General features: G+C 41.2%; 1 long non-coding RNA gene across 1 annotated transcript in view; it reads left to right on the top strand.

Moving 5' to 3' along the window:
* Window positions 1–25,611, top strand: part of LOC110969329 (uncharacterized) — a 76,002-nt gene that overhangs the window by 11,464 nt on the left and 38,927 nt on the right. The window contains exon 2 of the long non-coding RNA XR_002596961.2: window positions 18,025–18,222. This is a non-coding gene — a long non-coding RNA (uncharacterized LOC110969329). The remainder of the gene's footprint in view (window positions 1–18,024; window positions 18,223–25,611) is intronic.

Below are 25,611 nucleotides of genomic sequence, written 5' to 3' on the forward strand. Positions count from 1 at the left end.
GGAAATGCAGGGTGAGATGTGAAAATGACATGCAGCAAATGTCTGACAGTGTTGCAGTTATGTGGTGTGCTTCTGAAAGGATTCAGCTACAGGACACCCCACAAAGAAGTAGAGAGAACAGAACACACGAGAGTGGCTCAAGTTATTGAACGTAAGCAGGGCTAGAGTATCGTGGAATTGTTTGCATATAATTGAAAGTATGTTACCTTCAACTGTTTACACAATGATGATGAAACATTTCCACGATGATCCACCAATAAGGGTACGATTCATAGCAACAGGCAATGATTAGTCGCTAGAGCTGAAGAATGAAACAACTGTACGAAGAAGCAGATGAAGTAGGCTACGGCAAATATCAGTGGCGGAAAAAGCTAACAACTGTCCAAGGAAAGTTTCTGATGATTCAGATAATCTGTAACAAAAAATCAGAGGTAGGATCACAGTTTGAAAAAGAAGATGATCGACAGGGAGACATATGCCTCACACGTGTTTGTGTAATTGCTCTCACTGCCAGAAGGGGGAGACAGAAGTTCCGCAGTGTCCAGACTTTAGCATGCTGCAGGGGAGCTAAGATAAGATAGCACTTTAAGTAAGCTATGTTTTTGTGTGTGTGACTGAAGCACAAGGAAGCCAAATATCTAGCTGAATAAAGATTAGAGCAGTAATGATTGTTTGAATAGTTGTCATCGATTAACTCGTTAAAGTACGGCGGCCCGCGGGCGGGCCGTTTTTTTTATCGGTATACGCTTTTTTTAAAATAGAAGGACACTGCAAACACGATTATACAAACACTATACACACATAGAAAGCTGAGATTCTCATGAATCCACCGGTATAAACCACTTTCAGATGTGATTACCACAGCGGGTAATATAAACACATTTATCCAACAAACAACAAGTCATGTAAACGTGCACAGCTCACCTGTCGACGCAGTTTGGACGCTCGTTTCTGGTCATAAAAGAAGATAATCCACAAAAACCGGCCAGAACCCAAGCTTAGCCATCCAGAGGAAACAATCCAGTATAATACTTTGGCCAAAACATGTCTCGAAATAGGTAAAAAATCCAGAAAACGATCGGCTCCGTGCGCGTGCACGCGGCGCGTGGTGGCGCTGTGCGTTTCATATTCACTGCATCTTTCTATTATAACTTTATCATACACGGTCGAATTCCCTTTGTTCGCGATTCAAAATGGATACTGGAGACTTCTCCTCCGTTTCAAACCGAACTTCAACCAATCAGGTGACTCGTTTCCGCCTACTTCGGCGATTTAGCCAACCATGGCCGAGTCTGACAGATATCGATTACATCACTTGATTGACTTGTTTCTCAGCAAATCACGCCGGAGGAACCGTTAGATTGACAGGCCTGGTAGCCAATGAGCTTGCTGAATGGCTTGAATATAAATCCCGCCTCTGCCAGCGGCTTTATATGATATTTCATTCGTGAGCTCCGGGCTCCACCTGCTGTTTCTCTGTATTCCTCTCAATCTGTGTGTGTGATCGACACTGAAGCCTATCTGAAGTGATTTTTTGAGTTCTTTATGAGTTTTTGGAATGAAAATGAAGTGAAAATTAAGTGAAAATGAATTTATACCATTCTGTAGAGAGTGTGCACAGTGTATAAAGAGTGTATCCAACATTGACAGGGGCGGAGCATATCAGTACAAATACATGTGTGAAACACTCATTTCTTGTAGTATTGCTCTGAAATTTTGACCTGAACTATGTAAGACCCCAGGCTTTTGCAATATTGTGTTTTCAAGCTCTTACAGTGCTGCCACACTGATTTTCAGGTGTTTTATTAGGGAAAAAATGTAGGCGAGAAAAAAATTCATCCTAATTCAGTGTGTGCCAACATGAAATACTCTGTGCCAGTAGCACCTAGAGTAATTCTGACTGCACTGGGTGAAAATTCAGGTTGTCAGCTTTCAAATGAGACCCCAACCATGCATGTACTCCAAACAGTTCAAGAACAGCATTCAATTTACTTTCTGTAAATCTCAGTAGAAATTTCGGGCGGAAATTGCCCAGACCTTAACTGATCACCAATTATTTTGATCATGGACTAATCAGTTAAAGCAATTTTAAAAAATAAAGTTAAAATTCACTAATTCCAGCTCCAAACTTAAATATTTTGTGGTTTTGTTCCTTCTCTGTGACAGAAAGTTAAATATCTTTGGGTTTGGGACAAAACGAGACATTTTAATGCATCATCTTGTTCTTTGGGAAACACTGAATAGCATTTTGGATTATTTTCTGTTTTATTTTCCCTCAATTTTAAAGCTTAAGCAACTAATTAATTGATTGATTGAGAAAATAATCAACAGATTTTCAGGTTCAGCAGATCGCAGTCAGGCATAGGCAACTTCCTGGTTGAGTGCTGTTTAAGTGCGTCTCTTTAAACCTTTCTGCTACCTAGTGATTTTGTCATTTTGTTGTTATTGCCACAAAATTACTGTTAGTATCATTTTAAATTCACATTCATTGATTTTTTTTGGTGGTTTTTAGCCACTTTGTACCGAACTAAGGAAGCTCCAACACTGACATTATATCACCATGTAAAGCTTATGAAGCAACGCTACACCTCAAGTAGATACTGGCATTTACCTGATTTTACAATAATAATTTAAAATAATGCAGGGCAGAACGTCTACAATTCTGTGTCTGGAAATAGAACACCATTAACTGGAGCTGCTTTAACTTTTAAGAATGGTAATATTTAAGTTACATATTTATATTGTGTTTAATATTTTGTGTCTGTGAATCTTCTGCAGTCCATTGGATGAACTTTTAGCATCCGCAAAGCTCTTCAATAGAAGAAAACTTGTCTCTTGCTGAGTTCAGACTTTACAGCTCACCTTTGAATGTTCAGATGAAGAACTCGCTAAAGAGCGGGATGTTTTCATAAGTTACCGGTAATGATTTCCTCCGTGAAGCAAAAACACGCAGACAGGAAAAGTGAATTCTTCATACCTGTTAGCCCGTCAGTGCCTCTCAGAGCTTCACTCTGTTTCAGGCTCATGTTCTTCCAATTTTCTTTAAGGGCAGCAAATCCAATTGATACTGTTCCTAACTATGATAAAAGAGCCCGATGTTTGATGATGTCATTTCTGAGGGTAATGAAATTGTCTCAGTGGGAGGGTGGGGATGGTAAAAGTGTAACACAGATGAAATTCATTGACAGTATATGCAGATAAAGCGATGTTGGTTTAAAAATTTATTGCACAGATGGCCATTTATGAAAAAGCAGGATTTAATAGGTAAGGGTTAGGGTTATGCAAACATCTTCCTGCCAGATGATTATTTTTTTACAGTCTCTGATGGAGTTTTTTTTTTTTTTTTAATTGCCAGTCAGAAGATAAATCAGAAAAAGCTCATTTCATGTAAAACTTCCCATATTATCCTATTCCACCTTTCACTTTTATCCACTTAGATATTGTTTGGACCCATATGGATGGGAGTGAGTGCATTGGTGCCTAAATTGTCAACAGGATTGTTTCCAGGAGGTCATAATGAAACGCAGATCATTTCATCGCGCCATAAACTAATAAAGAAGGACAAACAACAGCTCACGAACATAATCAAACCTGACGACAAGTGACAGGCGAGCATTAGACGCATTTCACTAAAATTAACATTTAACTCTCCAGCAGGGCTAAAAGCCACATTTGAAAGGACTATGAGTAGTTCATGGAAGCGATTATGAGGCTGGCCTGTGGCCCTGTGAAGACCCGAACAGAAACATGAGGTCAGAGGTCACACAGACCATTAGCAGCCTCATTATGCGGGTTTCGCTTCACATTTACATGCTGCAGACAGAACAGAACCAGAGAGAGACACAATAAGGGCCCTCAGAAACTCTCTACACTCATATTTGTGTTCTTAAGCGCATTAGCCACTTGCCAGCGTTTTTCCCCCCACTTCATTAGTGATGTATCTCTGTAGACAGCAAGCTTTACGTGGCAGCTGAATACACCCCAGACTGAAGTTCATCATAATCCAGCTGATCTCTGAGATGTTTGCGGGGCTTTAGCGAGCTCGATTTCACTGATAACCCAGTTTGTGGAGGCTTAGACGTGCATCAGAATGTGTTGGAAAGTAATCTCAGGAAGGAAGAGTGTGAAACGCTCAGTTTAGAGAGTCCAGGGTTGAGTTACTTTCATCGGCCAACAACAGCACAAAGTAATCATGCGATCCTCTTGATGTACTGGTAATTTAAGCAAAATGAGAAACGTGTTGTGTTGTCTCTGGTGGTGTTGGTACAGATTAGGAAGTGAAGAGTGTCGCTGTAGATTCATGGGCCGATGGGGGGGAGAGGAATTCTACCCATCTCACTTGTCCACTGTTGCTTGGGTATTGTCGCACTTTGGACCGTGCACATTGGCCGTGCACGCTCATGCACACAAAGCCTTGCAGAATGGTTTGTGACTCTAATGGCCCTTCCTTTGGGGGTACTTTTAATTGTTTGGTCATCGTCTCCATGCTCAGTGTGTCACAGTCAATAAAGCCACATTAGAGGAGACAGGAGGTGAGGGGTGAGGGGGCCGACACAGGGGGGTTAGGACCTCGGCGTGGAGAGAATATAAAGCGACTAAACCCTCCCAGAGTGGCATTCTCCTGCTATCAGAGCTCTGCGGAGGATGGGCTGTCACTGGGGCCCATTGTGAGGCCAATGACTCATTCTTACTGGGGGAACAACCTTAAAAAAAAGTCCCAAGAGTTTGAAAAAAAGTGGGGACAAACCTCTTGGAACTGCTTCAGCTGATGTGTATGTGTGTATTTGCATGTGTGTACACTCATTTTAAATTTGAATAGGCTAAACTGCAGTCCACTTTCAGCTGATCCAAACCAAACATCACATAATTCTTCATCAGATAGCGGTTACTTCTCGCAAACCATGTCATTTTTTGATAACCTTCGCTAATGCGTTCAAAAACAACACAGAGCCACTCAGGCAGAAAATAAACCAAGCAGGGATTTAATTTGGCTCATATGCTACAGCAAAGGGCTTTTACATGCGTGGCTGCAGCCTTTTATTTGATGTAAGTTGCTTTAAAGCTGCTGTCAGTGATAGCCATAACATGTCACCAGAAACTGGGAAGTGTGCGATGGTCTCTGTGATAACCTTGCCGCTGTGGCTGAGCCTCGGAGATCCCAGGTCTTTAACTGTCACTCTCAGCATCTGCGGACCACCAAGCGAGTCCCCCTGACCCCGCTGTGACCTGCTCCACCTCACTGTCATGAACCCTGCTCACCACACACCCACCTATCTGCCCAATGCAGGCCTGTCCACTGTTAGCTTTATGTTCGTCCTGCATTCTGTCCATGTTTGTAAAGCGACACCAATGTTCACTTTTAATGATCGGACTGCCAACGTGTGGTGACAGAAACGAGTTGTCTAAGTCCAAACATAAACTTTTAGGTTATATATCCACAACATTGAAGCTGATTTCTTACCAGCTGCCGTGCACCAGCGCATGAGAGAGGCCAAATGGTAAAACAGACCATCCCAGTGAGAGTATCTATGCAAATAGTATTGGCTTTCAGGATCACAATGATGACCATCCCCAACCTCAAAGTCAAAGTTCAGCTGGACTCTGACAGCTGCTCCTGGTAACACAGTACTGTAGCCTGGGTGATCTGGTGATTCACACCATGACCTTAACTCCAACAATATCCACACATACTGCCTGGTTCGCCTGCAGGCTCAGATGTCAAGACACACAAAGCAGTCAAAGCAAAAACATGTTGAGCTAAAGCACAAATAAATACTTTTGCAAAAAATAATCATTAAATCTTAATCTAAATACATGCAAACCCTTTAAATTAGTGTATTTGATTACATTAAAGACATAGTCCACACAAAAAAAACGCTGATTATTCCTGAATTTTGGATGTTTGAGCTTCCTTATGGCAGAACGATGCTAAAAGGCTTTTTTTTTTACTATAAGTTTCAATCAGACTTTGAAGGGCCAGTTTAGAAGATGTTAGGTTTATTCTCTTTGGCAACAAGAGTGATAAGCAGCAACTGAAAATATGTCTTTGAACTCTGCTCTTTGTTTCAGATGGTAGATGTTTCGTCTTCACCTTCAGTGAGTAATGCACTCGCATTTACGAAGTATTCACTGTTGCACGCTGTATGCAAACAACTGGAACATACTATTTCTTTGCAATATTGCGCCACATGCTTTAGCCATCCTGCTCATATATCTGTAGCAGTCTGAAATGAGCTGTCATCTGTCTCTGCTTGCTCAGCAGCTCAAGCTTCTTTATAATCCACGTCTATAATCTTTCTCTGTGCAGAGGATTGTGGATAAGAATGGTCAACAACTGGATGTAGTTGGACTTGCTGGTATTTTTGGCATACAATATGTCGAATACTACATACTGGGACATGCTAAATGCTTTCCTGGCATACTAAACAGGTTATTATGGGCATTGGAACTGTTTGACATCAAAAGTCAGTTGGGAGTTTGGATTTGGGCCACATCTCCATGACAATTCAAGGTCACCACATGAAAGTCAAAAGAAAAATATCCTCTTAAACGAGGAAGAGCAACATTCACCGCTTTGCTCACATTGGCCCCGCCTTCTTTATCTGGTGGTGAAGGTAACTATGGAGAAATGTTGCCATAGAAACCCAGTTTGTAATACTGTAAATATAAGGACTTGAGATTATTTCATCAATGGATCACAGATGCAATTAGCATTATGTCACCTTTTTTTTTTTTGGATACAATTCTCTTGACTGAACTCCTAAAAATTACTCCTTCGTATCAGAGTTGCATTTTTAGATTTTTTTTTTCTCCATGAGATTAATCTCTTCCTGCCTTAAATGGTGGAGATATAATCGTTCGTACACGTTCAAGCCAGAAAATGGTTCTGAAGAAAATGATACAGAAAGTCCCACTTTGCAAGTTGACAGGATTGGTTCCTTTTTGTCAGTTTGTGACACAGAAAACTTTGTAAGTCTGAATCTGTGTTTTTAAGACTGCCATCCGTATGCTGCAGTTTCAAAGTTTATCCTTTATATCGTCATGATATTATATGCCTTCAAGCATATAAAAGCACATCATGAACACATTACATTGGGGTTCAGTCGAAGTGTGATGTAGAAACTTCCATCTTCCTGTAGGACACATCATGCTTCCAGAATTTCTACACAGGCAACGGAATTAATTTTATCACATCAATAACTAATCACTTTTTAAAGAACAGTGCTGAAATGTGTCTAAACACCAGTCAATAGGTGATTTATATACACTGATAATGTGCAACCTTCAGATGCTCTGAATATACAGGTAGGTGATGCTTTCAAAATTGGATATTCAAACTGAATTTTGGTGAAAAAATGTCTACCTGGACAGTTAATCATCACAGATATTACTCTAACTTAATGAATATTTTGGAAACTGCTGAGATGAAAGTTAATTATTTCCTTGACTTGTTTATTACAGATTTTCCCTGCAACGTTTTTGGCAGACAGAGAAATATCTAACCTTCACACCTCAGTACTTCCTTTAAATACAAGAAACAGCAAAGTCGAAACCGTGTTGCTGACTCAAATACTTGAAAGTTTGGCTGTTATAAGATGAATTTTTATTTGTTCACTCATTTTAATGGAGATGTATGCTAATCATTTGTCATAATATTTCAGTGTCAGTGAAAAGAAGCTACTGCAGGATGTGCTTTGTGCTCTGATTGCTTGCAGTTAAAATTCATTAAAGTAAAAATGGAGTTTTGCCTACATTGCCTGTCTTTTCAGGTTTTTGTGTAGAATACTGTAGACATGTTTCTACTCTGATCTCAAATCAGCTGTTGTGATAATTGTATAAATCGTGGGCTTTTGTGAATGAAAGCATGTGGCCACTAGGAGGCTTCAACTGGAAACCGAATAAGTTGAACACAGACCAGATTATTGAATTTCATTAGTGCTCCTCCCTGCTCAGTGTCTGAAGACAAGTCTCTGGTGGACACATAACTCAGAAGTGGTTCTTGGACACACTGTTCACTCCATATAACTCCTGCTTGTTTTATGAGCCCCTGGTTTACAAAAGCTGTCCCATTCTCTCACACACACACACACACACACACACACACACACACACACACACACACACACACACACACACACACACACACACACACACACACACACACACACACACACACACACACACACAGTCCAGTCACACACATTTAGCTCTTATTTGGAGCCATCAAATGCGACTTTTAGTTTATAAAAACAAAATACTGACTCATTCCTCAGACGTGTTTTTCTTGTGCTGAAGTCTGCCTCAGGTATGAGCAACAAAACGCTGCGTTAGCTCCACTCGAAGAGTCTCACCGCACTGGTCGGACCTCAACACGTGAAGCAAACCGACATGATTTTCGCAGCAACCTGGCAAGTTCGTATTCCACCGTGGTTGAAAGTTAGAAGCCACAAGCTCAGTTGGGGTCCTTGTCTTGTGTGGCCCTCAGTTTAGAACCCACCTGCCAAACTAATTTATGATCCTGTTAAGAGAAACACTGCCCAGGCTCTTGAAGGCTGAATTTCTGGCCCCAACACCGCTACAGTATTTCACGATTATCAGACTATCCCTGGCGGTATCATAAAACACCTCATATTACCACACTTTCCTGTCTGTCTCTGCCTCTGCCTTTTTTTACTCCCTCTCTGTGGTGGGTCACAAATTTAAGGCGGGTAGGAAGAGGTCATTTTTTCACCCAAAACCCAAAATTGGCACAAGGACGTCGGATGTATTGATCATTAAAAATGGGAGTCGGCCAAACTCTCATTGTTTGTATATTCTGTAAGAAAGCATTTCAGAGTGGATGTGTCTTTAACCGATAATAATGCTGAAGTAGAAAGAAGGAAGTCGCAAAGGGACTGCCCTCAACAGAGTTTCTCAGAAAAGTGTTTTACTGGCAGGTCTTTCACTAAAGCGTATAATACTGGTGTTGATTTTAGCTGGCTGTAGACGAACTGCAGTTAGCCCAGTCAATGGCACCGTTCAAGGCCTCTCCATCATTCTCTGAGAGCAGAGCTGCAACTAGCTCGTAAAGCTGCCCATAAACTGACACTAACAGAGCCGGCTCAGCCCAGATACATAAAGCATTCAAAGCTACACACAAACGCATTAACTGCTCGGTATTAACAACAATTTAAAGCGCCAGCGGTTCTTTTCACCTGAATAGGACCATTAGAGCAGCACAAGATTAAAGAGGCTTTAAACTGATAACTGTTTCAACTTAGCTGCATTAAAACTTTATATCAAACTGCCTGCTTAAAGTTTTCCACTTACAATGTCATTGCTTTAAGAGGCGACCCATGAATCACCCTAAAGTGATTTGACTGCGAGTTCAAAATCAACCAAAAAAGGAGTAAATGGAGCGCTGAATTAAGACATGAAGTTTAAAACCTCCTTTGTGAGATGAAATATTATAATCTTCACAGAGTGCAGGGAGATTGACCCGTCAAGCCTGCACTGTATTGAGGAAGGCTCGATATTAGCTCCAATAATGGGCCGCTTTGAATTAGATAATCCTGCTATTATCTGAAATAAGAACAACTGGCCAGACCCAGTGACTGCCTGGCTGGGAATCTGTTTTGTGTCTTTGCTTACAGTTTTAATTGTAACAAGCTGAGGGGAGAAAGCAGAAAGACTGAAATCTATTATGCCAATGTCACTCGGGCAAGCATTCCCATCGGAACATCAGAACAGAAAGAGGTCTTTAGGTGCAGATTCCCACCAGAACGGCACACAGACCAGGCCAGGGAAGCCAAAGGCAGGTCTAAAGAGAAACGACCTCGTTTTACTGGAAAATTGTTAAATTGAGAAATCTATGAAGCACAAAGATTGCAACCGAATGGAGCAACAAATGAAGCAGACAAAAGGGGTCAAAGGTTTTTGTTTTTTGCTGTGAATGGAAGCACAGTGACTGAGGAATGAAGACAGAGCAGCATTTAAGGGCCCACAAAGCTGTGCATTTAAATAAACAGGGTTACGTCGTCGTCCTTTGGGCCCAATGAAGTCCATCAAAGGACATGGTAATGCCCCAGTGAATGGACGCAAGGACTCCCAAACTCCTGCCTTTTCACTTCGTGTGAAAGAATGTGACATAATAAACACAACATCCCCCCATGAAAAACAGACATAAACTGAGCTTTAAATATTTTCTGCCCTGGTTACAGCTTTAAATCATTACCAGGGTTGCCATGTGGGCCGTTTTGCAGCGTGCAGATGTCATTATTTGTTGGAGGTTAATAAGTAATGTTGTGGCCTCGAGCAGTAAAAACAATAATGCAGGAATCAATAATTATTGCTGTGGGGCAGAGACAGTCCCCAGAGCTCATGTTGTAGCCAATAAAGTGGTGTCTCCTTGGCTTCCAGATCATCAGTGAACAGATTCAGCTCATCAATTTTTTAAACTCTATTGTATCATAAAACAAAGTGACAGAAGAAAAATGTATGTCGCCTATATGAGTGGAAATTGCTCCAGCTTTTCTCTTCTTTTAGCTCTGTTTGAGTCTCCACCACCTGTTCAAAAAATAGATGAATTTTTAGCTGCTAAGTGCTCTACTGTGTTCTCTGACTTGGAGGCTAGATGCTACTGTCTGCTGTTTGGTTCCTGTGAAGTGGGTTTAGAAAAACTTTTTAGCTTTTCAGCTGTGGACACCAAACTAAAAAAAATATGTAACAAAAAGCTCGACAGATTGAAAAGAAACAGAGAGAAGTGTGGAAATGATGAACTGTGAGTGACCTCTACTGTGTTCTTCTCACCTCGACATAAGTAACAGACATAGTCACCTACAAAAAATGAAGAGAAAAGAAGTAAAATGGCTGCATATTAAAATTTACTTAAAATATATTTTTTCATTTAGTTGTAAAAATAATATTTAAGATAAAATATTTATTTAAATGTATAAAAAACAATATTGTGCTGCAATAATAATTTTATTTCTAACATAAATAGATATTGATCAGTGCTGCTCTAACTAAAAAGTATCAGCATAATATATTTTAGCAACAGATGCAGTGAAATTATAACAGAGGTATTGATGCAAAATGAACAGTTAGACACACAACATACTGATATGCAATAACATGTAAACAAGTCAACATTTTAGCTGCTTTATTTATAGGGTAAATAGTTTAAAATGCAGCAATGAACAGTAAGTAAGTCAATTCCTAAAAGTCTTAGCTAAGCACAGAATGTGAATGTGTTTATCTTCCACCAATGCTGAAAGTCAGTGCATTGAAAATGGAATGTCAGTTACATATTGTAGTGATCAGGGTGATCTCCACGGTTCAGAGGGGCTGAAAACATGACTCAAAACAGGTTGTTGCTGTCACTCTGCACGATTAATGTTTGCAGGGCAGCTCAGACGTTCTGCATGGTCGTATAAGCACACTTTAATGAAGGTGAAAACATTAAAGAGTCCCAAGCTACAAACCACAGCAGCATGTCGATACCGGGAGCATCTCCTGTGTTGCCGCGCAAAAGTCCAGTTTACGTCCTTACGCCGTCTGTGTGCATCACCATAGTAACCAAAAGCACTTAAAGATACAGTACTCAGAGAGGCGATCGTTACAATATACCAACCAGAAACTGAGCCATAAATCAAGACCGAGATTTTATCACCCTGAACAGATGTCATTTCTCCTGCTTATTATTTATTACTGTTTAAGTTAACATACACACAGATACGAAACTCACAACTGCATGCATATAATTTAGTGTGAATAAGCTCAAAGATTGTGGCTCCGTCCGGTCTACAGACAGGTGTTCACCGCTCTCTTGATCCCAGCTGATCTGCTGTATAGATGCAGCTCTTTCACTCCACATTCCATCTACTTTTAATTTTACAAGAGCTCAGGGGCCACTAGAGCCGCTCTGGATCTATGGGGTCTGGGCCTGGATTCTCTGCTTGGACTCGATCCTTACACACAAATTATCCTGTGTGAATACTGCAGGCTGGGCCCAGCTACAGCCAGATTGGGTGGTAACATGTTGCTGTTCATTTATCTGTTATCTGACATCAAACCCTCAGGTCGTCTCGTTTGGCTCGCTACTGTCTAGAGGTAAAACCACACACAGAATCGTATGTTGTGATCCAGTTTGCATGTTAGTTGCGCAGCCTTTAGCTCGGAAAGATAAATAACTTTTTGTAGGTGAAGTGTCGAGGCTACTCTGCAGTCACAAGCTGGGTGGGGCTGCATGAATTCTCTTTATTCTGGAGTGCAAATGTGACTCGTTTCTCTCTGTCTCATCTCTTTCTCTGCTTTCTGCAGACACAGTATCTCGTGCCGCAGGGTGCGATCCCTCTCTTCCTCCGTATAAATGATTAAAAACCCTCATTAGCGTTAGGTGATACGGCTGCAGAGGAGAAGGTCTCGGAGAGGGAGGGGGGAAAAGAAGACGGAGAGCAGACTGGGCAATAAAAAAAGAGGGGGATGTCAAGCTAGAGGAGAGGAAAAAACAGATTGGGGTGGAAAAACTAAGAGTGAGTGGCAGGAAGCAGGAGGGTGGGGTGACGAGGGCACTGAAACAGCAAAGGGAAAGAGATGATGGATGAATTGAACAGATTTGAAATTTAATGGTGATGGCAAAGGATGAGAAAGTTCCAACCCGGGGGAGGCAGCTGAGTTTCATTCAGAAATATAGCATTTCCACAATAGGATTTGGTTATCTGTCTCACTGCCAACGCTAGTATCCCAAAGATTTGTTTGTGAATCTCGAGGAGAAGAAGAGACTGCTGGGATGTGGAACAGAACTGAGGGATCTTGACCTGCGGGTATGAGTCTTATTACTGAATTACCTTTAATCCTTTTCTATTTGCCCTTGATTAAGAGAGCAACTGTTCTTTATAGAGCTCCCATTTAAAAGCTGGCACGTGTTTCTGCACAGGTTCATTCAGACAGGGAGGTCCAGTTTGGATAAAACCTGCTAAACTTTACCTTCTCTGCTTAGGACTTTTGTACAAGTGTGTGTGTGCGCGTGTGTGTGGCCTCCCATAAAAGCAGATGTTACAGCACAACGCAGCAATAAATACAAGCACTGCAGTTTATTCCTTTAATCAGTGATTTACAGCAAACTATTTTCAGCCAGTGACACAGCTGAACTGCATGAGCAGGAGCTTTGCTTCTGCGATCACCTGTTATCTTTGGCTCTGATAACGTACGGTATTTATCTGCTCCTGACCACAAACACCTGAGTGCCGAGCACGGTTCCAAGTCCCAGTGGAGATAAGATAAAGTTAATGAAGCCCAAAATGAACTCAAACACTTGAGATATTGCGATCTAATAAAATGCTACCAGGGATTATAGACTTTATTAATTTATCTTGCAATAAAATGTGCACTTGTCTCCCTCTAAAGACATCCATGCTCCTTGTCCTTATTTTGATTTATGCCTCTGCGGATGGCAATTCAGGTTCATTGTACTTTGTTCCAAATTGAAAGACCACAACAACTGCTGGATGGAATGCCATGGAATTTTATGCATAAATTCATTCTCCCGTGAGGACGAATCATAATGAGCCTGGTGCTTCGATTTGAGAGCATTATTTTTTGTGTTTTATGTTCAGATTTCCTATGATTTCCCTGGTTAAGAACGTTTGACAGGGTTGTTTCACACGGATCCAAAAGTACAAGTCTAAGTAGAGGTTTCACAAGTGCAGTTCTGAGTGTGAAGAAACACATTTAAACTGAAGCATTGAGTGTGGAAAATCAGTTCTGAGCTGAAGCAGAGTGGATTTGCACCAGAGTAGCAGCTATCTGAGAGAGAGGGCAGAGTTTTTGATGGAAAGCATTGAAAAAAAATCTGAAAATTACAAAATAATACCCACAGATTGAATAGTGACAGAAAAATAACTCCATAAATTTGGACTTTTCCACTGCTATGAGGGTGACACTTTAGATTTTTTGGTGAAGTGGCTCCATGAAAGTTGTTGCACACTCACTACTAGTATGGTCCATACTATGAGTTATGTCCCAAAAGCTGTGTTTGGTTCTAATTAATAAATGTTAAAATTTTATTCCCTCAAATTAAGATGACAAAAAATTGCAAAAGGTGACTTCAGACTTCCCCTTGCAAATTCAACGAGTTTGTTTTATTTACAACATACACTAAACTATCAACTTTGCAGATTCTCAAACTGCCAAGAAATGCTTTTATATCCAGAGGGAGTCGACGAAGAACCAGGCCGTCACACCTACTGCAGCTCGGGGCAAAGGTTGGAAAACAAAGCCGAACTTGGATTTTTTTTCTCTCTTGCATAAAAACATACATCACCCTACATACCATGCTGTCATAGCATACAGTTGATAGATCTACCGACACTAATGACCCGGTCTGTTTGAGCTATGACTCAGTTATGACAGATATGAACGCCCGTGACACCATTAACCCCGGAGCCGTCATTATGTAAGGCTGAAGCCACACTTGCATATTCGGCCTGCCACGGGTAAGGGCATCTCAGTGTCGAGGTCTCGGCCTTCTCTCCACGCTGATTGCGCCCTTGATGCGGGGCTCAAATGTCTTGTTTAGATCCTCGCCCTTACAACTCCACAGCAACTTTTGCTATGTGTCGTCATCGTTGGTTTCTATGACCTGTTGATCGTTGCTCACTGTGTTGCAGTTGCAGGCTGCTACTGCTGGCGTCGTACATTTCTGTCATTCCAGAGGAGAAGACGTGACAATGTCCTGCCTGTGCAGCAAATCAGATGGCAGAAAGAGAGGCAAAAAAAGGAGGCGATGCTATCTGAAATGTGCAGAGTGAGCAATTTCCCGCCTCTTTATTTTTGACAAAGAAAAGCAATTAACAAGCAGAGAGGACGCTAATACTTCTCATTACAGACCTTTGACAGCCATGGCGAGGCCCTATACAAAAGGAGAAATTACACTGGGACGGATGAAGAGAAGCAATAAATGTGAACCTTAGCTGTGGCATGTAGCTATTTTAGATCTGACTATGGACCTACTACAATGTAAATTAACTTCTCTGTGGCCTCCCAGCTGGGGGTGGATATAATAAATTGAGCACATGTAGAATATAATGCAACCCAGCACAATGTTAACACAATAAATCCTACTTTTGTGGACTTTTTGTCACACAGAGAGGTGTTCATTTGTGAGGCTGTAATGAGAGACTTCACAATTTGCACTCAATTCACAGAAGGGGGTAGAAAACATGTCACCACAATGTTTTCATAGCTTATTAATAGATATCTTCAGTATTTAGAAATGAAGCAACTTGCCTGAAAGCAGTTAAAATATCGTTTAAAGGTAAAAATTGAGCACAGCACATCATTTATAAAGCTCTACATGTGGGCTCCTGTAGCTCATATTGCACAAGGGATTCGGTGAGAAATAGCACTGACAGATATAATAAATGGAAAGAAATTACAGAATGACTTATAATAGTAGTTGAAATCAAAGCTTAGTAACATCAACAAGTGTCACAACAGGACTGTAAATATAGGAGGTAATGAATCCACAATATTCAGCTATTCTCAGAGTTAAACAGTTACAGCCCATTTATTACTTTTTAAAAGTGCTTCATAATAATAATAATAAATTTCCCATGAAAGCTGCACTTGCGAGCTGTTTAAGCTCTAATGATGCATATTCTGGTGCTCTGAGTTGCTGCATTTTGCCACTGACAGTAGTGATGTAGGAATGATCAAGGGATGCTAGTGGCTACATTAGGGATGATAGTTAAGGGATGCTGGTGACTTAAAATACAGTAGTTTGTGTCATCATCTTTCCTATTTGTGTAATTTTCTGTCACTTACCAACAGCTGGGATAACTCTCGCTCATGTAAATTCTTTACAGGTTTCCAGAATTTGCTCTGAACTTCACCGAGAGGCCTTCTCCTGTTTTGCCCCCCAGCTTTGTGATTTGGCTCTGAACACAAAATACATCACTAAATAAATAAAATAAAGACATTTCTATGATTGGGCTGCACAGTGGGGTAGTGGTTAGCACTTTCACCTTGCAGCAAGAAGATCCCCGGTTCAAATCCTGGGGTGGGCCTGGGATCTTTCTGCATGGAGTTTGCATGTTCTCCCTGTGCATGCATGGGTTTTCTCCGGGTACTCCGGCTTCCTCCCACAGTCCACAAATATGCTGAAGTTAATTGATCACTCTAAATTGTCCGTAGGTGTGAATGTGAGTGTGATTGTTTGTCTGTATATGTAGCCCTGAGACAGACTGGTGACCTGTCCAGGGTGTCCCCTGCCTTCGCCCAAGTCAGCTGGAATAGGCTCCAGCACCCCCCGCGACCCCAGTGAGGATGAAGCGGTGTATAGAGAATGGATGACATTTCTATGATTGTGTTTACATGCACACCAGTATTCTGGTTATAAGGTTTCTCCCAGTTTTGCCCATATTCCGGATATGACATTTGCATGGAGCACAGATAAACGTAGTTATTTGTTTCCCTGTATACGTGATAAATACTGGTGTCCTGGTTACTGATTACTGTGTGCTGTTTGCACAGGGACCTGTGAGGTTTAACACAAACTGGTAATTTAATCTGACATTCCTGTAACTGTTACTCTAACCTTACATTAAATTGACTGTGGCTATTGAAAATGATGGACTAGTAGCAGGCTTAACACAATAAAATTCTAACAACCAGTTGCAGATTTGACTTATCACTCTACTGCCAACAATAGGAGAGGAGGGCAACAGGAAACATGAAGCATGTCCTCGATTTGTCAGGTTGTCTTTACAGTGATTGTGAATGAAGAGAAAATTTCTGCATGAGCAGAGCATCCTTTAACCTACTGTGTATTATAGATGAACCATTTATGAGACCAGAGGAAACAGCAGGAAGAGTTGCAGCTATTACCACTGAGAATGTCCAAAGTGTTGTATAAACTGACCTGTTGCTTGGTTTGTGTTTCTGGCAGTCACCTGGCAAAAGCAAGTGCAGATCGTCAGCAGTGATCGCAGTAATTCAAGTAGAATATTTGGGTTTTTCCAGTTTTTGAAAGTTAGGATATGATGTTTACATTCATTTACACATAAGTCAATGTAAATTTTGCCCTACTACCAGTAAGTACAACATAGAATCCATGTTTTGGACCATATTGTATTGGAGCTAAGAGCTGAGTCTTTAGGTTTAATTTTATTATTGTTTTCAAGGTTTATCTTTAACTGATTCTCTGTCTTTACTCAATTTTGTTTATGAAATATTCGCAGTTTTCCTCTATTTAATCCAAAGCAGCTTCTTCAAAACCAGACTGATGCGAGCACTCTAATAGCTGGAAATCTAAGAACTAACGTTGTGAGTCTACTCTGGGGATGTTCAGGCACACTGTTCAGTTTGAGGTCACCCACTTTTCAGAGAGCTGCAATGATTGTAGGTTTGTGTGGAAAATACTGAAAAATTGCCTTGAAAGAGTAAAAATAGGCCTCAGGTCACATTTATGAGCATAAAGTGCAAAAGACGAAGCAGTTAAACACATGACAGCGACTGTTAATAACTGTGATAAAATATCTCTGTGGGTAATAAGCAGCAGTTTGACTCAGTCTGAACAGCTGCCTGGGCTTTTTTCCTGCTGCTGTTCATACAAACACAACAATAATGGGGCCAGAGGAATGACACACACACACACACACACACACACACACACACACACACACACACACACACACACACACACACACACACACAGAAAAGAAGTCTTTAGGAAAAATATCCCACCTCAGCAACAGGACAGTAAAGTTAAGTTTTGGAGAGCTGTAAAATGGAGGCTGTGTCCCAGAAAGAACCTGTGCTATTATGCAGAATTTAAGCACTTCCTATTGACACGTGTGTGTTTTAACATGTAGTTTTAGCATTTTTTACAGTACAGTTTGCTCTAAGATGAGTAACAATCACAGCATAGGTCACGTTCTGCAGAATACAACATTTAATCCCTAAAAAGTGAGAAAATGAACAGTTAGCTCCTGTCTGATTATAACCTCACAGCCTGAGGTTTTCACCTTTCCTGCCTCTCTCCAGGGCTTTTTGGACTCCCGTCAAACTTCATAAGCAGGATCCAGAGTTCTTTCCAGAGGTCTCTCCAAACTCCAGCTCATCCATCACTGTGATCTCTATTATGGAGCGAGCTCCCTGCCGTGGTCAAGGACCGTGATAACAAGACAGCGTAGAAACAGATGTGTGTAAAGGTGAACCGAGTGCACGCTGGAAGTGGAAAAGGTGAGCAAACACCTTTATTCGTTATTGGGGTCTTCATGAAGAGAAGGACTTTTGAAGTTTGGGGCTCAGGGAGGGGAAGGGCAATCACTGGTCACACTGAGCGCCACATATAGCATGTGAACTCCTACATCCCCCCTCCAGATCTGACTCGGAGCACATACAGCATTTAATCACTGAGTAATGACCCTGGAGTTGTCTGTCATCTTCAGTTTGGCACAGTCACGCTTTTCAGGCTAACACACAGCAGGATATTCTTGGCTCACCTCCTCACCCTCTACTTAATTTATCTGTTTCCTCGGAGAACACAGGACACGTTTGACTCCATGTAATGAAACGAACCTCGACTGCTCAACTCGACTTACTTGACTGATGCTTCGCAGGGATCCACCCGCTCTGGGATGCAGCGGGCGTTCGTATTCTCATGTTGTGTGACCCTATTGTCCCTCTTGTGTTTTCTCTGCTGTCAGGAGGGAAGTGTGATAAAGTCCTCCTTTCTTGGCCTGTTTCTATGTTTGACTGTCTCCGCTGTCGGCCGGTTGGTCTCCTCCTGCTGCCGGGGGAACGCTGGGCACACAGGCGATTGTTTTACGCGAGGTTACAGGAAGGTCAGATCCAAAATCAATGAGGAAACAGCTCTGCTGCTCTAAACTCTATTTCTGCCAAGCAGGATCCTCTGAGAGGAGCCGGGATATCAGAAGCCCCAACTGGGAGGATCGTTAACATGACAGATAGAGGGAAGAGGAGACATGAGAGGAAGAGGACAGGGAAATGAGAGGAACGGGAGAAAACAGAGCCGTTACTCGTGTGAAATGTGAAACGCTCGAGTGTAAAGGAAATATAGTGTTTTTTGGTACTAAGCAGAATTTTATCCTCTGCATCCATTTCACATGTCAAATTACACTCCGCTGCATATAACAAGTATTGTTTCATACTGTGAGCAGGAAATTTCCTTCAAACCGCATAAACTTTTTAATATATTGCAGTTGCCAATATCCGGATAAAAATGTTATAAATGAATAAAATATCAGCACACAAATGGCAAATACATTTTTAATTTGTATTCAAATGGCAGTTTAAACAGGAGGAGCGGCAGCTTCTCAGAGATAATAGTTCCTCCATACAATGCAATAATGTTCCGCGTGTCTTTGTGCCTTATAGGAAACATCAGGGGGTTGCTTTAATGTTTCCTTCTGCTTCCTTGGAGCAGAGCGGATATTACAGATTGGATGCATATAGTGACTTTATAAAATCTCACACTGATTACTAGCAGTATGAACCCTCAGCTTTCACATGAGTTTGTTCAATGATGCTGAACTGAGACATTTTTAGTTTGGGACAAAGAGCTGAACTTTGGGTTTGATTCCACTGGCCCCAAAATAACAGAGCAGACCGGGGTAACGCTTTCTGTTTAGGCCCATGCACAGTTCATTCATAGTCTTGTATAGGGACAGTACACTTGTTAGTTTGCTTTCTTGCAGAGTTGCATGAGAAGATAGTAACCAGACTCATATCCTGTAAGCAGTGTTGTAATAATTATAAATGGTAAGATAAGCCCTTTGTGCAATATATGATAATTAGTTTTTAAAAACTCCCAGAATTGACGATAATTTTAACAAGATATAGTTGATTTTTCCATAAGAGTGAAATGTTATTGCTGATCTGGAACGAAGCAGTAACCTCTCGAGTTAAAAAATTACTCTAAATGAAGCAGTAATGCCAAAAACTTCAGTTCTTTAAATGGCCACTTGGAGCGTCCTCCAAAAGTAAGTCATTCCCTATAGAACCCCATGTTAAAATGGCCAAATTAGTAGCAGAAATAAACATGTTCACAGCCTGTTATAAAAAAACTGTTTTGGTCTTTAAAACTAATTTCTGTAGCTAGTTTTCTTTTAAACAGTGTCGTTTGTCCAAAGTGCTTCCAAACAGAGAAATTAGATTAACCCCTTGACGCCCAAATTTATTTACAATTATATATATAAAAGATTATTATTTGTATTTTTGTTTTCCAGTTGATGCTAAATTAAGTGGAGATAGCTAATTTGTCTATTACACATAGAACAGATATATAATCATAATAACCGACATGTAATTGTTTAGGTCCCACTCTGACTGGTCCTACGAGAAACCAGTGCTTGCAAAAGGTTTCAAGGTGCATTTTAAATATGCACAAACCATCACAGAGGGAATGGATACGCTGTCTCAGTTGCAGTCTGATATGATGCGAATTCCCGACAATCTGTGTTAAGAGGTTAACATAACAAATCTACCTGTCAAGTTTAAATATTACCATTAAAGCCCTGCAATACTAAACACAGACATCCAACACTGTTCAAAAGATGATGAGCTCCAGTGAAAGATATCTCACTGCAGTAATAGTAATGTTACATCCATGCCATCAGTGTCAGAATAATAAGTTACCTCTTTGTAAGTGTCAGCTACATACGTTTGTCTCAGCTGTCTTATTCCAGCTTCTTGTCTAATTCTCAGTGACATTAGTACATTAACATGTTCTTCCAAGAACTGGGAGCATCAGAGAACATAACTGACAGACCCACAACGAATAGGATGCTTCTTTTTCACAACAGGCCAACTGCCTCTGACCAAAAATCTGATTTTGTAGTTTTACTAATCAGGAGCTGCATTATGTGTTTCCACAGATGCTGCAGGTTGCTGATTGAGAGTTTGCATTAAAATAGCAATTGGTTCATTTGTCGGACTTGAACATCTTCAGTTTATTTTTATTCTTTGTTCAAAAATGCTCAACATTCTGTCTTTGTTGTGAAGCATTTCTCATTGCCTGTGAGTCCAGCATTTAGCTTCTGCTCTGCTGTTGGGCTTCAGAAGGCATGAAGGAAATAGCAGAGAAATGTTTCACTGTGTTCACCTGGTAGCCCCTAGATATTGGGTATTTTGTCCACATTCTAGTTTGTCAGGTTTTCCACTGAAAGCAGCTGCGTACTCTGGTACTAACAATCATAGCTGCATTAAGAATCGGCAGCGGCTGCCTATGGAAATGGAACCCAGCTTCTCAGCCTGACTATCCTGCTGCATTTACTTTATGTGAAGATCAAAACTATAAATGCATTTATTTATTTATTTGACATAGGCTGAAGTATGTCCACTCTTTGTCCATTTCCTGAGACATTCGGTGTCCTTCTGGTGTGCAGCGTAGGTGGATCTGACTCAACAGGCAGAACACGACCAGAAGGATGCACTTAATGCATGAACCTCACTCATAAATGCCAGTCAGCATCAAAGCGTATAGCTACAGGGAGGAACCAGCCCCACCTGCATGTGAATCGGTATTTTATCACTATGAGTAGACTGTGGTGATAAAAATGCTTGCAGTGTTTGGAGGGTGAAGTACATGCTTGTCCTGGCAGAAGATTAAAAGCAAGGTTTTACCCTAATGTTATTACAGCAGCCCAACTCCAAGCTACTGTATCCTCTCTGTGAATGTAGCTGGAAGTTGGACAGTTAGGGCTATACGTCACTTCAATTCTTAAACTGTGAGTCGATTCAGGGATTAGTGTGAAGCAGGGGAATTTATGGGGCAGTTTTTTCCAGTCCAACGGTATATAAAGTTATGGCACGCTCTTAGAAGCGGAGAAACGGTAACAAATGTTCCGACTCTAAACCTCAGATGATGTTTAGCCAAATACTGCACGTACCTGATCTGACATGCCCAAGGTCACCTTTAGTGTAAAAATGTAGGGTTGCAAATAAAGCTGCATGTTTAGGCAGATAAAACATGGAATTTTACAAAACAATGCTTTGAACTTTCAGCCATATCACATAATGTTAAGTGTATGGAGTCAGCTGTCTTTGAGATGGACACGTTACGCTGTTACGTTTCGTGCTTTCATGCACTTTTAGGATATCGTTGTGAAGGCAAGTTAACTCTAGACACTGAAAATGACCCTTTTTCTAAACGTTTTCGACCAGCTCGTTACAACTTTAATATTATTTGTGCTCTTTGTATGAAATTCCCAAGGATCCTGCAAAATAATAGTTTCATTTATAGCATACAATAAATCAGGGCTGTATTTTAGTAGCTTGCTAAATGGAGTCTTTTGTAGTGAGGACCGACCCACTACACTATAAAAATATCAGACATTTTTGGTGCTTCAGCCCTGTTACTTTGTGAAATTTTACTGTCAAACTGCGCAGCAAATTCAGATGACATTTTGGGAATAAAGCCATCCAAGTGTTTGAAGTTTCTTTGTGGGAATCCAGACAGCGCGCACACGATTCGCTGAATTTATCCAGTGGTGTTGAGACTGCTCTCGAGAAAACATCAATTACAGTAGATTGTTCTGGTGGCATGTCAGTGTAGTGCGAGTGGTTTGGCTGAACCGGCACAGTAAAGGCTGTGTGATGCGTGTTTAGCGAGTTCTGACACGGTCCAGATCTCGGTTGATCCTTCTCTATTGAATAAGCACATGTCTTTGGGGACAAGAAGATTGATGCTGCGCCCACTGAACTCTGGGATATCCCTGTCCTTAGCTGGGCAAGATTTTGGGGTTTGTGGGTAATGGGGGGGGAAACCACTTCCCTCGCTTGTTAAACAAGACCATTAAAAGGCATTATGAGCTGGCCTCTGGAAAGGTTTTTGCATGTCATTGCTTGCATCTGTTGGAGGGCGTTTCTCGGTCTCTTGTTTCTTTTGATTGTTCTAAAATCCAGTAATTCTGCTCCCAAGTGTTACAGAAGTCAATGGAAACACTGAAGCTAAAGGAGAGATGCAGTGAAGAGGAGCTGTGACAAGAGAGGACACATCAGATACCTATCTGAATCAATCTTAGCAATGCTCTCAAGATTTATCTTGACAATACACACAGTGATGCTACAATGAATAATTGGGGTAATTTAATCCTGTTCACCAAGATATTCTGATTATCAAAGGCTGGGAAATAATGATCAAAATGAGCACATTTCTCAGAGGCTTCAAAGTTTCTCTCTCCAAACATGCCGCACATCCCGTGATCTGAGCCATCCAGAGTCATGTCAAACTATAATCACGTGTTTTTCAGGTTACACTGGTGGGATTAAGGTTCAAATGGTGAGGAGGGCTTTGGTGGTGGCCTCACAAGGTTGTTCCTTTATGGGTCAAGAGCTCCACCAGCTCACTGTAAGTCATTTTCTAAGTTTATGTGAAATGTCCTTATATATGTTTTTACTAGCTAGTTAGTCAAACTTGCATTTATCAATTCAGATTTGTAACGGATACTTTTTATCCAATGGAAACATCAGTTCTCGAAAGAAAGATGCCACTCTAACATTACAAGCAACATTACTGTGCATACCCGTGATTGTAAAGGCAAGGAAGGCTTATTTTTTATATTATTAGTCTGTAGCTAGTCGTGCACAGTCAGATCATTCCCCACAGTGCTGTAGAAAGGTCTGACTGCACCTCATTATCAAGCTGCTGTAACGGAAAAAACACCGATGCAGTGATTGTGCTCCTGCAAAATAGTGATGGGGGAAATATTTTGGTGAAAGTTTTGCATGCAGGGAGGTCAGCACTGTTATTAAAATGGCTTTTTCACAGAAGTAACAAAGCAAGGCTGCTTTATTGCATGATTCAAATCCTTGTTGTTGCACCATGAAAGGCAGACTTGTATCCCCGAAGTCTACATCTGGTGAGTCAGACTGGAGTGCAGCAAGCAAAACTGCCAGCACAAACTTAGCCTCAGGCAGTGCTGCAACCAACACAATAATTCACTCTAACACAAGCTATTCTGACATATGCAACACCCAGTCTTTGTGTGCCGCTGGACTTCTGGCTCTTTGGGTTGTGCCAAGCAACTGGCTGGGTCTGGTCCCTGAGTCAATCTGCCACACCTCTTCCTCTGAAGCTGGGGACAAAAAACACATCACAACAGGTTTGGAAATTACATACCCAAAACGTATGATTACATAACACATTCAAAGACGTAATCATTATTTTAAGGAAACGATAATCAGCTATCAGTAGCTATGCAAATAATAAAGAAAAGATCATTCAGGAGGACAGTATGTGATTTTTAAAACTATTACAGATTTGCAGCTTCACTTCCACCTTTGTTTATACCTGAGCTGATTTAAGAATTTGTATAGTAGCTGCTGCTGGTTATTATTAGTTCAAAGTTTGCTACATAGATAAACAACTGTCTAACTAACTACATTTGTGTTACAACAAGTCTTAGTTCCAAAGCCGAACATCTGGTGCAACTGGCTCGAATCAAATAATGGAAAAATTAACATACAACCACAGCGGTGACATTATTGAACGTTTGTGTGCATGTGAACGGATGGCACTGATGCAAATCCATTGCTTCTCCTCATTGTCATTATTGGGGACAACAACAGTTCATGCATGCAATGCAGTCATCAATACATGAGGTTGTGGCATATGCGCATGTTAGAACAAATAGGAACTTTATGCTAGTTTTTACCCATGATGTCAGGTTACATTAGAAGTCTCTCCTCACTTTTGTTTCTTTTAACTGCCTATCAAAAAAGAGAGGATTTTCTGTGACACAGTGTGGTCTGTGAACTTGGCCGTGTAGCTCAACTTGAATTCTTGGACGACCTTGGCTTGGGCTTCACCCAACGCAATGAAACCCTGGAACAAAGTTCAAACTGCATGTCTGGCACACAGTGGAAAAAAGGGGGTTAATGTGATTAAGGTCGCGTCTGAATAGAGACTTCCCTGTTAGAAGTCTGAAGGAGGAGGATTAGATTTGTCATATGCACGAAGGAGCCCCGACTGTGGCTGTGCACACTTCACTGCTCGGGAGGAATCCGTGAAGCAAGTGTCCGTGCTGTTTGGGATGTTCATCGGACAAAGTAATATGAGGGCAGTGTCAGCTGGAAACTCACTGGGCTCGGTTCCCAGAAGTAACACGCTTGTGCACATGGATATTACCAGAATGCTTGTATGAGAGAACGAAGGCACCAAACACAGAGCCTGTAATATAATCTGTGTTGTGCAGTGTGTGAGGGTCATTAAGTATGCATGTTAACACAGGATCAGAATGGCATTGCTTTCCCTCTCTCCCTCTCTCTCTCCCATCATTCCAGTGGCAGAGGATGGCCCTCTTATTAGGTCAGCTGAAAGTGGAAAATTAGCACAATTCCCCCAGGCTGGGATTTATCCCACATCTCTTCCAATTAGTTTCCTGAGCTTCTGGAGATAATTGCAGTGTACAGTGCAGAGACAGGAGCTCCCACAACCTCGCTGCTGCTGCTTCTGCATTCCCGTCTCCATTCCTTCATGCACTTCCTCACAGAGAAAGAGTGGAGAGAGAAAAAAAATACAAAACTTAAGGAACTGAGAGAGTAACTATAGGATCTCATGTCTCCCGGTTAATCCAGCTCGGAGGCGGCCCCATCCCTCGAGCCCGG

This window comes from Acanthochromis polyacanthus, chromosome 4, assembly GCF_021347895.1.
Source record: "Acanthochromis polyacanthus isolate Apoly-LR-REF ecotype Palm Island chromosome 4, KAUST_Apoly_ChrSc, whole genome shotgun sequence".
NCBI lineage: Eukaryota > Metazoa > Chordata > Actinopteri > Pomacentridae > Acanthochromis > Acanthochromis polyacanthus.